The sequence below is a fragment of the Cupressus sempervirens genome, chromosome 1 (assembly GCF_028749045.1).
Source record: "Cupressus sempervirens isolate cs-2001-9-10 chromosome 1, ASM2874904v1, whole genome shotgun sequence".
Classification (NCBI taxonomy): Eukaryota; Viridiplantae; Streptophyta; class Pinopsida; order Cupressales; family Cupressaceae; genus Cupressus; species Cupressus sempervirens.
This window is the reverse complement of record NC_143118.1, coordinates 454,415,636-454,426,686: the sequence shown is the minus strand read 5'-3', so window position 1 is coordinate 454,426,686 and position 11,051 is coordinate 454,415,636. Positions and strand designations below refer to the sequence as shown.

The window sequence follows — 11,051 nt, the reverse complement described above, 5'->3', positions numbered from 1 at the left end:
ATCAACTAGCAATTCCTCTTGATTTTTTGCCCTAATTTTCTCTAGTCAAGGAATCCTTAGAATCCATCCAATCACAAAAGTCATCTTCTTCTTTCTCTTTCTCCATACTCAAGTCTTTAGAAGAAAAATATCGTGCAACACAATAACCATGTGCAAACTACCTCATAGTTGATGATTTGTCTACACAATCAAGAACTTCTTGACAAACTTCACCCAACTCAAGGTCCTAGTGCAAACTACCTCACGTTCGGTGATTTGTCTGCACACTCAGGAACTCCTTCTCTGATACCACTAATGAAGGGCCACACCACCCGTACCAACTCACAACCAAGATCACACCAAGATGAAGAAAAAGAGATGACAAAAGGCTTCATAAAGCATCCATTAATACTTGAAATTCATTACAATATTCTCCAAATGAAAGGACTCCAAATTCTTACAATATAAGAGAGATTTCTCACTAAGAGCTTCTTCAAGAAGAGCCCATCCTTCAAGAGGTTATATTCAAAGAGCTTCTACTTCCCCAACTTCTACTTCTAGAGCTTCCTTACAAGAGATTACATTCAAAGAGCTTGATTACAAATGAGCATAAGCCTTCCTTAAATAGGCACTTACCACCCAATGCATGATTTATCCATAACATTATAGAATATCCACAACCTTCTAGAATTTCACCTACAACCTTCTACAATATCTACAAATTTCTAGAATTTCCACCGAAATACAACTAAGCACCACCATGTGGCCCAATTAGAAAATTACATTTCTTTTATGGATTAAAACAAATATTAAATCCATGATTTAAGGAACTTTTCACAAACTTCTAAGATGCCACCTACGCACTTCGATAAATGGAATGACACTATTTTTCTTTTCTTTTTTCTATTTATGCCACCTATGCACCTTGAAAATAGAAATTTATTTTTTATTCCTCTTTTCTCCTTTTTCCCTTATTTTATTTTTTAATTATTTTTCCTTCCATTTTCATCACTTTCTCTCCCCTCCACAATTTTTTTTTTTTTTTTTTTTTTGTAATAATTTAATTTTCCCATGCAAGATTCTCCTACATCAAACTCCTCTGGTAGATAGAAAAGTGTGTCCCTCACTTTGATGCCAAAAGAAAGATATACAACCACCTTCATCTTCACTAAAGCCTTCCACATTTTTTTTAAATTTTTTTTCCTGATGCATAATGCTCTTGCATCTGATTCCCATGGTAGGAAATTTTTTTGTGAGTATGGATTCATAAAATGAAGTAGCCATTGCTAAAAAATTCTTTTTTCCTCTTCCTCCAACACATAGCTGGAACAAGTATCTGGTGCCGATATATTTCCTTCTTTCTTCTTTTCTAACACCTAGTTGGAACAAGTGTCTGTTGCTGAAATTTTTCCTTTGCAATGAACTTTGTCCGAGTATAAATCTCATCCTCATCCAATCTTGTTGAATTAATCACACTTTTAATAAACCCAACAACACCATACCAATCTTTCTTTGCATACCACACATCACTAACAAGATCCTCATGCAAACCATCATCAATATCTTTTAAACTCATCTCAAAGACAACATCCCATGATTCATAAGAATTTACCTCCTTAACATAGTCATCTTTGTTTGCCTCTTTCATGTCATCAACAATACATGTAACTTCTTCACTTGCTTGATCTCCAACTAAGGCACTATATGTTTCCTCCATTGCTGCAATCTTCAAATCATCTTGATCTACTTTCACCACACAAATATGGTTATCTTCATGCTCTTCCTCTTCTCTTTCATCTTCTTCAACTTCTAGTTCACAAATTATTTCCTCTTCATCCTCTTGCTCTTCTTTTGTATCACATGTTTGACACTCCACTAGATCTTCTTTCTTTTCCACATCCAGGGAATTATCAACATTCCTTTTCTAGTAATGCGCTCTTCATTTTTGCAACTCAGCTTCTAATTCATTCACTTGCTTCTACAAATCAACTAGCAATGCCTCTTGATTTCTTGCCCTAATTTTCTCTAGTCGAGGAATCCTTAGAATCCATCCAATCACAAAAGTCATCTTCTTCTTTCTCTTGTCCATACTCAAGTCTTTAGAAGACAAATCTCGTGCAACATAAGAACCTTGTGCAAACTACCTCATAGTTGGCGATCTGTCTACACAATCAAGAACTTCTTGACAAACTTCACCCAACTCAAGGTCCTGGTGCAAACTACCTCACGTTCAGTGATCTGTCCGCACACTCAGGAACTCCTGCTCTGATACCACTGATGAAGGGCCACACCACTCGTACCAACTCACAGCCAAGATCACAACAAGATGGAGACAAAGAGATGACAAAAGGCTTCATAAATCATTTATTAATACTTCAAATTCATTACAATATTCTCCAAATGAAAGGACTCCACATTCTTACAATATTAGAGAGATTGCTCACTACGAGCTTCTACAAGAAGAGCCTATCCTTTAAGAGGTTATACTCAAAGAGCTTCTACTTCCCCAACTTCTACTTCTAGAGCTTCCTTACAAGAGATTACATTCGAAGATCTTGATTACAAATGAACATAAGCCTTCCTTAAATAGGCACTTACCACCTAATGCATGATTTATCCATAACATTCTAGAATATCCACAACCTTCTAGAATTTGACCTACAACCTTCTACAATATCTACAACTTTCTAGAATTTCCACCTAAATACAACTAAGCACCACCATGTGGCCCAATTAGAAAATTATATTTCCTTTAAGGATCAAAACAAATATTAAATGCATGGTTTAAGGAACTTTCCACAAACTTCTAAGATGCCACCTACACACTTCGATAAATGGAATGACACTATTTTTCTTTTTCTTTTTTCTATTTACGCCACCTATGCACCTTGAAAATAGAAATTCATTTTTTATTCTTCTTTTCTCTATTTTCCCTTATTTTATTTTTTTATTATTTTTCCTTCTATTTTTGTCACTTTTTCTCTCCTCCAATTTTTTTTTTTTCATAATTTAATTTTTCCATGCAAGATGCTACTGCATCAGACTCCCCTAGTAGATAGAAAATTGTGTCCCACACTTTGATGCCAAAAGAAAGATATACAACCACCTTCATCTTCACTAAAGGCTTCCACATTTTTTTTCATTTTTTTTTCCTGATGCATAATGCTCTTGCATCTGATTCCCATGGTAGGAAATTTTTTTGTGAGTATGGATTTATAAAATGAATTAGCCATTGCTAACAAATTATTTTTTCCTCTTCCTCCAACACATAGCTAGAACAAGTATCCGGTGCCAATATATTTCCTTCTTTCTTCTTACTCAACACCTAGTTAGAACAAATGTCTGCTGCTGAAATTTCTCCTTTGCAATGAACTATGCCTGAGTATAAATCTCATGCTCATCCAATCTTGTTGAATTAATCACACCTGTAATAAACCCAACAACACCATACCAATCTTTCTTTGCATACCACACATCACTAAAAAGATCCTCATGCAAACCATCATCAATATCTTTTAAACTCATCTCAAAGACAACGTCCCATGATTCATAAGAATTTACCTCCTTGACATAGTCATCTTTGCTTGCCTCTTTCATGTTGTCAACAATGCATGTAACTTCTTCACTTGCTTGATCTACAACTAAGGCACTATATGTTTCCTCCATTGCTGCAATCTTCAAATCAGCTTGATCTACTTTTGGTGCACAAATATGGTTATCTTCATGCTCTTCCTCTTCTCTTTCATCTTATTCAACTTCTAGTTCACAAATAATTTCCTCTTCATCCACTTGCTCTTCTTTTGTATCACATGTCTGATACTCTCTTCTTTCTTTTCCACATCCAAGGAATTATCAACATTCCTTTTCTAGTAATGTGCTCTTCATTTCTGCAACTCATCTTCTAATTCATTCACCTTCTTTTACAAATCAACTAGCAATGCCTCTTAATTTCTTGCCCTAATTTTCTCTAGTCGAGGAGCATCATGCATCAATTTTATTTTCCCATGCAAGATGCTCCTACATCCAATGTAGGAGCATCATGCATCAATGCATGTTGCTGGTGCTTATGCCCTTTCACATGTACTCTAACATCATGTTGTTCTTTGGTGGCAATCCTACACATGCTCTCATTATGTTCTCAAGCATAGCTCTCTATTTTGCTAGGGCGTTCACTACAAGAGTACCATGGGGAACCTACATGCAGATATTGAAACACAATTATGTTGCTACTATGTTAGAAAAAAATGAATTATGTCAATATTAAGATTAAGTGCTTACCAATGGGGTTTCGGTCAAGTAGCTTAGGATAGTTTCTACGGGGTGGAAAGACTAGAATTTGGCCTATAAAAATTATGATTGCCAAAATTTAGTTGAAATTTACAATTTACAACACTACAATACAACATTATAGTTATGTAAAAAGAGTGCAATACCTTGCCCTCCTTCTTAAGCTCAATCCTAGTGCTAAGTTCAGCAAGTAAGACCAAATCCAAGATAAGAGGAGTTGCAAGGAGAGAGTCTTCACAAGTATTGTGGAGGACAATGGTGCTCTTTCCTCCCATAAAAATCTTAGAAGTGTATTTTTCCATGGCTCTCTTACTATCTCCAACATAGGGCACATACTACAAAAGATAATAGGAATGAATTTAATCTTGACAACTTAAAGTACAGTCACTATAATGGTTTTATAAATCACTTCTAGCAAGTTGACCTAGGCTGAATGTCAAGGAAACTTCTGAAATAGTAAAAAATGAATCTTGAAAACTTTAGAATTAGAATTCCTATAAATCACCCTGAGAAGGAATCACCCCAAGAAGGAACCACATAGTTTTCCTAAAAGAAAAGGAGTTAATAAGAAAAGCTTTTTGAATGAAATAACAAATATTTGCTAGATAGATTAAAGAGAGTTCATATAAACTTAGAAATGGGCAATTATGTCAATTAAGTCTTTACCTTGATAACAACCACATGGTCAGGGCATTCACCAAGCCCAGACAAAATTGGATTGCTGGAAACCATGTCATCTACAACATTACTCTTTTAAATTTCCTTAGAATTAGGAGCTGAAAAATTCATCCCATCATTATTTCCCAAATGATTATAACTCACAATGGACATTGGTTGCATAAAATGAGAGATTAGCTTAGACTAAACATGCCTACGAAACACTAGCACAAAACTGGTAAACTACTAACAGCTCTTCCAAATTGCAGACCTTAATACTAGTACCAACAAGGAAATCCACAAGCACAAACTTCATCTTTATCTAATCAACTTTCAAATCATCCCCTGCCATAAGACTATTCTTCTCAAAAAAAAATTCTATTAGTCTTGCATAAAATCATACTCAAATCATTTTGCAAGCCAGTGCCTCATCATGGAATACTCTATATATTATATGTAAGCTATAGATAACTGTAGGTGGGTAGAGAACCTTTTGAGTTCAACAACACCTTTTAACAACATGCTCCATAGCCTTGCCAGATCCAAAACTAGCCTTGGGTATTGAAGGCTAACAAAAATAATAAATGTGGCTGAAATGATGTTAATTGAAGTAACTATATGAGAGAAAACATTATTTCTAGTGAGGAGTTTCTTAATCTTTGGTTGTACATTCCTTATCTAACCTATTTTTTAATCGACCTAGGTGAATTAAGTCCAACAAAAAGAGAAAATGTTCTTTCTAGTTAGGAGTTCCTTAATCTTTGGTTGTGCATTCCTTATCTAACCTATTTTTAAAATTACCTAGGTCAATTAAGTCCAACAAAAGAAGAAAAAAATCAGAAAGGAATTTGTTCAAAAAGAAAGAATAAATCAGATAGGAAGCTATTCAAAAAGAAAGAACAAATCGAAAAGGAAACTATTCAAAATGAAATAGGCAGAATAGGAGATAAAATGCCCTTTTGAGGTATAGCAGATCTTAGGTGTACATGCCTTATTTGGCCTAGGTTTAAGCCTGGAATTGGTATGAAAAACCAAGCCTTCCACTTTGAAGACCACATAAATAAATAAATAAAAGAACAACCTTAAGAATTGTATTGGGTTGCAAAAATATTTGTCCTAGAGCTTTTAAAGTTTCCCTAATATTAGATTTAATCTGGACTTGAAGTTAATAGAAGTAAACAAGCTTTCTCACCATGCAAACTATCCTGATTGGAAAAAGATGGTTTTTGTGCTTGGTTCTATCTTGGACTCAAGCCTAGAAATTGATGGTCATATTGGTCATTTTTCAATATTTTATCCGTATATGATAGGCTAATTTTTTTAAGACCATACACATTGACGAGCTAAAATTTTTTAAAATCATAAATTTGACAATTAGATTTCTTAATAAACCGTCAAAATCTCTTTTAGGGATAATATAATAATTCACATGCTAATATAGATATAACATTATATTAAAATATATGTATTATATGTATAATAAAATATAAGATATTTTAATTAATATAAACTATACATTTTTGTATATTAGTAGAATAAATAATACTATGATTGAATTGTTAACATATTTTATATTATTCATTATATATTTTTATTTCTATATTTTTAGCTTAACTCATTGTAATTTGTAATTATTATTATTTTAGAATCTTTTTTATAAAGCATGTGATTTTAGAAATTTGTTAATATTTATATTGATTTAACTTTTTAAAAATTAAATATATTAATTTTAGAAAGTTGCCAAGTTTCTTTAATATTGTTATGATTTTATATTTTTAATCTTATAAATTAAATCTTCTGTGTTAAAATTTTCTTATATTAATTTAGAAACATCTATGATTTTTTAATATATGATTAACTTGTACTTATTTTTTATTATTGTTTTTAGAATTGTTTTCAAAACATATATGAAAAAATTAGAAACTTGCTGTAAATATGAGATTTCTTTATTTGTTACTAAATTATACTTATTCCAATTTGTATCTATATAAAACAATCATATCACCTAAAAAATTATTTTTTGTCAAACAATTGTATTTCTATTTTATTGTAGCTTCAAAAATTTTCTTCATCAATTGAATCACATAAGGTAAATTTTATGTATGTTTCAAAATTATTCTCTTCATTATGTTGGATCACATCAGGTAAATTTTACATATTTTTCAGAACTCTTCTTTTCATGCATAGTTACTAATAATATTTCTTTTTTTGAAGGTACATAAAAAATGTCTTCAAAGAGAAGGAAACAAGAAACTATTGGAAAAATGTACAGGTGGCCTAGAAAAAAAGATTTAGATGCTTCTTGTATTTCATTACTAAATCAGGATGAACAATTTCACAATAAAAACTTGAAAGAAACTTTCAAAGAATTTTTTGGGACTTCTTCAGATGAGGATTTAAATGAACAGACAAATCAATTTGGGGAAGGGTATAGTTTTAATGATGAAATTGAAGAGAGGTCAAATATTTATAATCAACAGAAAGTAAAAGTTCAAGTTAAAAGAAAATTTCAAATGAAATGGCTAGAAAAATTTGTCTGGCTAAATCATTTTCATAATGATGGTAACATAATAATGAAATGTAATTATTGTGAGAAGTCCAAGATGCCAGCACCATGGGGTGTAGGGGATGGATGTAGTAATTTTCAATATGATGCTTTGATTACTCATGAAAAGTCATGGAGACACAAAGATGCTCAAACAAGATGGATTAATGCAACAAAAAATAAGATAGTCTATTCCTAATCACATTTTAAAGATTGAAGATGTTAATAGAGAAAGAATAATAACCACAATGAAAACAACTTATTTTGTTTGTCAAGAGGATTTATCTTTAACTAAATATGAGAAAATATGCAAATTTCTCATGGATTTGAAAACCCCCAATATGCTAAAAAATCAAGATTACTCTGCATACACAAATCATAAGGGTACCAATGAGTTTCTTTTTTGCATATCAAAATATCTTGAGAAAATTCAAATACATGAGATGTTGAAAAGTCCTTTTTTCTCACTAATGATTGATGAAATTACTGATCAAATTTTAGAGCAACATCTTATTGTTTATGCAACATATTTGACTTTGGAGGGTAATGGGATACCAGTTTCCAAGTTTATGAAGATAATGAATGTACTAGATGGTAGAGAGAACACTATATATGATGTTTTAAACCAATTAATGAATGGTAGAGAGCTTTGATTAACAAAGGTAATAACTATCTCAACTGATGGGGCTTCTAAAATGATTGGTCCTGAAAATGGATTTGTTTCTCTTATGAATAAAAATGTTCCAAATCTTATTTTAGTACACTGCATAGCTCATCATGAATAATTAGTAGTTGGTGATGCTTCCAAAAGTATACTTGAGTTATTGTGTGTTGAAAAAATTGCAAATAAAGTACATTCATGGATCCAAAATTCATCAAAAAGAAACAATGATCTAAATGATTTACTTAAAATTATGCAGATTGATGTTTTGAGCATTTTGTAGATCCATGCAATTAGATGGTTACCCAAAGGAGAAGTCATAATAAGACTTGTAAAGCTTATGCTAGCCATTTTAACCTTGTGGAAAAAAGATAAGAAGTGTTCATCATCATATGAAAAGGAAAGGGTTTACTCTATTCAGTTTTGTTTACACATGCTTGTTGATGTTTTGGGAGAATTAAATAAATTGAATAAGGTTTTTCAAGAATAAAATGTGAACATCACAGTTATTGGTTTGGCTCTTGATGAAGCTATAGGAATTTTATATAGATGGTTTTTGAGAAGTGGTACATTTGTAGAAGGTACAAATTATCTTTCAAAATTCTTAATTGATTCTCAATTTATATTTATTGAAGTTAAAGAAGAAGATGTTGTAATTGATAAGCATGAATTACTATATATTCCTATTCTAGATGAGGGATTTTAGTATGGGGAAGTAGGGAAGAATTTCATGAAACCTTGTGTTGAAGGAAGACACAAAAGTTGTCAACACTTAACAAAGGGTTATATTCAATCTCTTATTGATTTTTTGAATGAAAGATTTCTAAATCTTCTTCTTTTTAATGCAGCAAAACTTTTTAGCCCTTCTTATTATCCATTAGATCTTCACACTCGAGATAATATCTCAAAATGTCGGCTTGATAAGCTTCTTCAGAATTTGCAACATAATAATTCAAACAATGTTGATGATCTTGAATCTACATTTGATTTTATTGGTTTCAAAAGGGAGATAAATTCTTTTGTTGATGCACTGCATTCGAGTTGTGAAGGTTTTAAAATAAAAGATGCATGGAGAGTCTTTCACAATATAGAGTATGGGCATAGAAGTTAACCTCATATGATGAAGTTATGGTAGGTTGTTCTTACTATTCCTGCAAGTACCATTGATTGTGAAAGAGGATTTTCAAAACAAAATATCATCAAAGATGTCAGAAAGTCAAGTCTAGGTTCGGATGCACTAGATGCATTAATGAGAGTATCAATATGTGAAATAAATGATTTAAATTGGAATGAAATATATCAAATATGGAAGAACAAAAAGTCAAGAAGAGTTCTTGACCTTTGATTAATTTTTTTTTATTAGTTGATGTTTTCTATCCCAATTTTAATTGATTTTTTTTCTTATAGAATGGAATATTATATGGTTTTTTTTTTAGTATATCTTTTATATTTAATATGTTGCAAATTATAGTGAAAAAATATTTAAATTTAAAAATAATTTATTAAATTATTCATATAAAGAAAATTTGACAATCAATAAATTTTTTGAACATAAAATTAAAGGCACTAAAATGACTCAACCGTCATTAAAAATTCATATGATAAGCAGTGCTGGCTGTCAAGTTCTTGGCCTACTTGGACTTCATATCCAAGGGAAAACCCTTTTACAAAAATTTTAAATTGTTTCCCTCTTATAAAAATTATGTAGCTGGAAGAGAAAAATGTGCTTCAATGAACACAAATTGTCTCTATCTAGAGTCTCTACACCACAAAATTCATGATTGTTCTTGAGTTGTCCATCTTCTTGAGAGATTTAAATTTACTAAAGTTAGATGTCGTTTGGTTCCCAATTCTTACAGAAATATAGTCACAAACCCAAGGCAAAGGTGTTTTGGGGGCTTCCATTGATTAATGAAATATTCTCCTGAATATAGGCCAAACCATAAAGAGTCAAAAGTGAGATTTCAGACTCATCCCTTTCCAAAGATGCTAGCAAAGCCTTCTTTGTGTCGTTCAACCCCACCATAACATCACTTTATCTTTCTATATTGGTGGTCTAGAGAACAACTATTCTATCCACATTTGTTTTTTCCTTGAACTCCCTGAACAAAATAGGAGGTGCAAACATTCAAGAAAAAAACCTAAAAGACACCATTTAACAAATAAAGATCCAGGATAATCAACGAGGAAATTGATTTAATGGATTTGGTGGAAAATGCACATATGTTAGTTTTATTGATTCTTTAAGGTGGAGACTTCTTGTGTATTATTATCATCAGATTAATATTACTTTTCTACTCTATTAATTTATATAGGATACATTTCTCAAGAAGAAAAGAAGAACTACCTAAACTATAAAGCTATCAATAATGTATTACAAGATAAAATGAACACAAGATACAAAATAAAAATAGCTAAATCGAAGCTTGAATTAGCAACCTTACCTAATGTCTTGAATAATCTACTACACCTGTTGCTTCTTGGAACCCTTGATGATATGATTTACACTCTTACCTTGGTTTGTAGCTATAAAATTGGGATAAAAGATGCCAAGAAGGGGTACAATGTCTTACATGTAGGGTCACAACTTCTTCTAAAGGCCAATGTTGAGTACCTTCACTCGTGGCATGGCATATGCCAAATTTAGGTTACTAATGTCTCATCCCCCAAATAAAATATTGTTAGGGTCCACCTGCACAAGAAAATTAAGATTAAAATAGGTAGAAGATGTCCTCCAAAGGAAATTTTACATCCTTTTTCTCTTGTGAGATTGCTACTTGTGACACATTACATAATGCTAGGTTAGGGTTTGTGTAATTATAGGTCTCCTGATCCTTTTCCATCACTATGATGCCCCACCTTGCCTGCTAGTTATGCATGGAAAAAATCTTGGTTATTTCCTTTTTTGTATTAAATTCCATG

The 11,051-nt window shown here is 31.8% G+C and overlaps 1 pseudogene; it reads right to left on the bottom strand.

The window, feature by feature from the left end:
- Positions 1–4,053: 4,053 nt before the first annotated feature.
- Positions 4,054–10,815, bottom strand: LOC149578265 (inositol-3-phosphate synthase 1-like; annotated as a pseudogene).
- Between the last annotated feature and the right edge of the window lie 236 nt (positions 10,816–11,051).